This window comes from Mytilus californianus, unplaced genomic scaffold (genome assembly GCF_021869535.1).
Source record: "Mytilus californianus isolate M0D057914Y unplaced genomic scaffold, xbMytCali1.0.p SCAF_7, whole genome shotgun sequence".
Lineage (NCBI taxonomy): Eukaryota > Metazoa > Mollusca > Bivalvia > Mytilida > Mytilidae > Mytilus > Mytilus californianus.
The window spans coordinates 87,511,074-87,517,114 of record NW_026262723.1 but is presented as its reverse complement, the minus strand read 5'-3'; the positions used below and the strand labels follow the sequence as shown (position 1 = coordinate 87,517,114).

The window sequence follows — 6,041 nt, the reverse complement described above, 5'->3', positions numbered from 1 at the left end:
TTTTCATTATTCTAGACTGCATAGAATTTGCACATGGAATTCAGTCAAAATTAGTTAAAAAAATGATTAAACAATTTTTTTCTTCTTCCATCTTATTATATTAATATCTAATACTTGCCTAAGCAGCTTAATGTGCATATTTAAAATTAGGGACTATTTATTTTTACATCGCGATGACCTTGAGGTCATCCCGATGTATTGCTATCGCCTAGATTTCCATTATGTAAATTAGTTTTGGGTTTGTAACCGATCTATAAACATGATAAATATGCGCACATAAACGAATGCAAAATAACATTCCGTATCGTTTGATATAAATACATCTCTTCAATGAATACTGATAAAAATATTTTTGTTTACAACATAAATTAATAATATGAAAATGTTTTGTAGTTAGATATATATATATATAAGAAAAAAATCATTGATAATATCAATGCACACGTACCGAAAAATTGTGTTAAAGCATGCGGAAGAATATCTCAAAGAACGTTTTGAAGGACCGGTAACTCTGTAATTGTTTTTGCGGGAAAATATGAATGCCTACTCGTATCCAATCTTAGAAAAATCGAATTTTTACAGAAAAGTGTCCACCATGCACTTGCATTGCACTATTATTAGAATAGTAGAATCGAATGATATACAAATGGATGCAAATCATATATGTATGTAACTGTTATTTTAATATAATATATAACAACAAATCAGTGTATACTGATTTGTATCACTACAATATAATACATGTAGTTATTACGGTGAAGATGAATTTCCTGTCATTTATTCATCATCCACGCACGAACTTGTCTCAGAAAAAAATATATCTCTGTACATTAACCTCAGTTTCAGGTAAAGAGATATGTTGTTTTTTTTCTGAGACAAGTGCTTTTGACCATCCTCAAGAACTTGTGGTCATCCGATGTTCAGTACTTCAGTACTTTGATTTTCTATTAATGCCAAAACAATGAAAAAGATGATATTACTAAATGGCAAACTTCTGGATGGTAAATTCTATAACAGTACAATTCCGTAAGATAAACAAAGCGATATAATGTATGATACATCGGCAAATCAGAAAAATCCGATAACTGAATCATCATTAGAAATACTTCTGACAACAATCAATCTACCTTGTCATAACTTCAATAAAGTTATTTTTTTATTTAATTTATCTGTTTAAAATGATACTTGAAAGAGGCTGAAAATAAATGATCAAAGATTCCATGAGGATCAATTTAGAATACCAGATGTATATTTCGTGTGAAATAGTTTTTATGCAAACAACCCCAATATGCACATTTTTATTCACACTTTAATGGTCAAGAGCTATTCAATTTTAATTCTTACGTGAAGTTAACTGTAATGTTTTTTTGGCTTCTATTCCCATTTCAAAAGTTTGAAAATTCAATATTGTATAACAAGCACTTGGATTTCAAAAGAATAAAATGTAATAATGAATAAAATATATATCATGGAATATTAATGTATTTCATAATTCAATAAATAAATGTATAAAAACGCCATGATATAAAAATATAAATTTTGTGAATATTAATATTGGAATGTATCATGTATAATTTACTAAAAACAGCATAAAATTAAATAACAATTTCACAAAAACACTAAATTTACTTTATATTTCTTTTATATCTTTGGTAAGTTTAGTTGGGAAGCTCTAATTATTTTTCACTGTATTAAAGTCAACACCATACAACATAAAATACATGTTTGACATCAAAACACATGAAGGTTATCAGTATGATCTAGAAAAAAAAACTTGAACAAATATGTTATGTTTAGTAATTTGTAGGTTAAACTTAGTGTTGTAAGTATTAAACCAGCCTCTTTTGGCTGTGAAGTTCCTCAAATATTTACACATTCCAAATTCATTAAGTGTTATTTTCATGATGGAAAAAAATATATGGAGTATATTTCAATGAGACAGCAACCCAACAACAAAAACAACCAAGAGACAGTCTCCTGCAATAAACCAACCTGTCAAGCTTTTAATCGTCCAGTATCTATAATAATTTGTGATTAAAAACAGTAAGTATCAAAGATCTAACCTTGATTAGTAGACTAACCTTGATTAGTAGACTAACCTTGATTAGTAGATGAAAGAAAAATATACTGTATGCACTGTAAAAATCAAACCAGTAGAAGCATTAAATCAAGTGTCTCTGTATCATGAAATACCAAATACAACAAAATATAAACAAAGTCAAATTATATTGTGTCATAGCAGATACTGAAAGCAGGCTCAGAGTGCTTTAACCTGCTGATTATGAGACATACATTATCACAAGTACATAATTGGAACATGCTGATCTCAGCAGATCCTGAACAATTAATATATTCACATCTATACCGTAAAATGTTTTTGACATTCTTCCATGCATATTTGCTTTTAACAACTAAAAGCATTAATTTGCTAATTTTGATACATAAAGATCTTTCTTCTTGACAGATTACAAAAGATGCATGGGTTCATTTACATATTTCTTACAGATGTTAGAATGTAATACAAAATGGAAGCATTATATAACATCATAAATGACAAAATATGGTACAAAATTATGAACAGCATGTAGTTTATACCGACATTTTAAAAGTAGTCAATAATATCAATTTTCATTAAGCACAGATTTCAGTATCATAATATTACACCTGGTGAAGAGTTTGTATCATTATTTCTTGTATTCATATGGATTTACTAATCAATAATAGTGCTTTTTAAACGTAAAGAATGTGTCTATCCCTTTACAAAAATGTTTAGGAGGAAACAAATGACAATAAATAATAACTTGCATTTCATTGTATCTAAATAATTCAAACTCATATTGTACAAATCTTGTTATACCTATCAAAAAGATAATAATAAATCTTCACTTCATCATACTATGTATAATTATGGTACATCCATTATAAATAACAAAACTATGCATTCAACATAATTATTTCTTTTAAATTTTATTGCATGATTTCGTGCATTTTACAATATCATGGATAAAAAGCTATCATTTAAAGTGTAACCTTGAGATTTAAAATAGCAAATGATAAATAATGTGTTACTTTCATTACAATTAAACCTATGAGCTAAGTGGTACAAGATGTGCACTATGTATGTCAGATGAATTAATACTTTTTCTATGGAATGGAAATAATGGTGATATTCTAATGCATGCCCAATGATTTTAAAATTAAAAAAATTGATGTTGAATATGTTTTAAATGTTGACAGTTTTATTCACTTGTGTCCTTGAGAATACTTTTTCAATAAAAGTCCAACTAAAATATACACATGTATTCATTTATTTCCATGGGTACCAATTTTCATGGATTGAAGAAAACTTGTATCTTCATTGATACTTGATTTCTTTGTTTTGCCAAAGTTTGCATACAATCCTATGAGAAATTTATTATTCCTTTAACATTTAAATTGGTGGTCTAATTTAATATATTATCTAATACCCACAAAATCCATGAAGATTGGTAACCAACAAATAATAATGAATCCACAGTACTAGAAGACATCCATGATAACATGGGTATGAGAGTAGAATTATTGGTGATTTTCAAAATTTACATTGTTAACAGATAAAATGAAATTGAGAATGGAAAAACATGTATTTATTACTAATTTAAACAATTTGTGTAAAGTTTATTTCTTTTGTCATAGATTAAAATTGAATTGGATGACAAAAATGACTTTTAGAAATCATTTTCTTTTTCAACTTTTTCCCATACCAAAACTACTAATTTAGGTAGAGTGACAATAGCAAACAAAAATGTTCATGCTAGCTTCAGGACACAAAGTCATACTTATTAATTGATTGATTGATTGATTGATTGATTGGTGTTTAATGCTACTTTTAGAACATTGGAAATTTTGTGGCGGTCAGTTTTCAGTGGTGGAGGAAGCCAGAGTGCAAGGAGAGAACCACCTACCTTTAGTAGGGAAACTGATTAATTGAATCTGGTAGCTGGAGCAGTAAGACAAAAACCAGGTCTCCTTCATCATGGGTTCATGTCTATTTAACAATATTATGGCAAGAATAAGTGGCACTTCAGAATCAGAAATTAAATGGCCATGAACAGCAATAATCATATAACGATGTAAAGTAGGTTGGAAGTATTTTTTTCCAATACTTTTTAAGCATTAGGTATTTATGAGAATTATATTACCATTGCCATAAAAAAAAATTACACAAAAATAGCCATACATTATCCTTGACATAAAAAGAGGCTTAATAATTTAAAAATTGAGTTTCTCTGTAAATCCGTTCAGTGATTGAAACTAGAGGCTCTAAAGAGCCTGTGTCGCTCACCTTGGTCTATGTGAATATTAAACAAAGGACGCAGATGGATTCATGACAAAATTGTGTTTTGGTGATGGTGATGTGTTTGTACATCTTAATTTACTGAACATTTTTCCTGCTTACAATTATCTCTATCTATAATTAACTTGGCCCAGTAGTTTCAGAGGAGAAGATTTTTGTAAAAGATTACTAAGATTTACGAAAAAATGGTTAAAAATTGACTATAAAGGGCAATAACTCCTAAAGGGGTCAACTGACAATTTCGGTCATGTTGACTTATTTGTAGATCTTACTTTGCCGACATTTATTGTTTTTTACAGTTTATCTCTATCTATAATAATATTCAAGATAATAACCAAAAACAGCAAAATTACCTTAAAATTACCAATTCAGGGGCAGCAACCCAACAACGGGTTGTCCGATTCATCTGAAAATTTCAGGGCAGATAGATCTTGACCTGATAAACAATTTTACTTCATGTCAGATTTGCTTTAAATGCTTTGGTTTTTGAATTAAAAGCCAAAAACTGAATTTTACCCCTATGTTCTATTTTTAGCCATGGCACCATCTTGGTTGGTTGACCATGTCATGCCACACATTTTTAAAACTAGATAACCAAATGATGATTGTGGCCAAGTTTGGTTTAATTTGGCCCAGTTGTTTCAGAGGAGAAGATTTTTGTAAAAGATGACTAAGATTTACGAAAAATGGTTAAAAATTGACTATAAAGGGCAATTACTCCTAAAGGGGTCAACTGACCATTTCAGTCATGTTGACTTATTTGTTAATCTTACTTTGCTGAACATTATTGCTGTTTACAGTTTATCTCTATCTATAATAATATTCAAGATAATAACCAAAAACAGCAAAATTTCCTTAAAATTACCAATTCAGGGGCAGCAACCCAACAACAGGTTGTTCGATTCATCTGAAAATTTTAGGGCAGATAGATCTTGACCTGATAAACAATTTTATTTCATGTCAGATTTGCTTTAAATGCTTTGGTTTTTGAATTAAAAGCCAAAAACTGCATTTTACCCCTATGTTTTATTTTTAGCTGTGGCGGCCATCTTGGTTGGTTGGCCGGGTCACGCCACACATTTTTTAAACAAGATACCCCAATGATGATTGTGGCCAAGTTTGGTTTAATTTGGCCCAGTTGTTTCAGAGGAGAAGATTTTTGTAAAAGATGACTAAGATTTACGAAAAATGGTTAAAAATTGACTATAAAGGGCAATTACTCCTAAAGGGGTCAACTGACCATTTCAGTCATGTTGACTTATTTGTTAATCTTACTTTGCTGAACATTATTGCTGTTTACAGTTTATCTCTATCTATAATAATATTCAAGATAATAACCAAAAACAGCAAAATTTCCTTAAAATTACCAATTCAGGGGCAGCAACCCAATAACAGGTTGTCCGATTCATCTGAAAATTTCAGGGCAGATAGATCTTGACCTGATGAACAATTTTACCCCATGTCAGATTTGCTCTTAATGCTTTGGTTTTTGAGTTATAAGCTAAAAACTGCATTTTACCCCTATGTTCTATTTTTTGCCGTGGCGGCCATCTTGGTTGGTTGACCGGGTCACGCCACACATTTTTAAAACTAGATACCCCAATGATGATTGTGGCCAAGTTTGGTTAAATTTGGCCCAGTAGTTTCAGAGGAGAAGATTTTTGTAAAAGTTTACGGACGACGGACGACGGACGCAGGACGACGG

At 30.1% G+C, this 6,041-nt stretch overlaps 1 long non-coding RNA gene across 1 annotated transcript; it reads right to left on the bottom strand.

Moving 5' to 3' along the window:
* Positions 1-940: 940 nt before the first annotated feature.
* LOC127710218 (uncharacterized) lies at positions 941-4,287 on the bottom strand. The gene is made up of 2 exons (XR_007986061.1): positions 2,100-4,287; positions 941-2,063 (listed from the first exon to the last, which is right to left on the bottom strand). It is a non-coding gene; the product is annotated as an uncharacterized LOC127710218 (long non-coding RNA).
* Between the last annotated feature and the right edge of the window lie 1,754 nt (positions 4,288-6,041).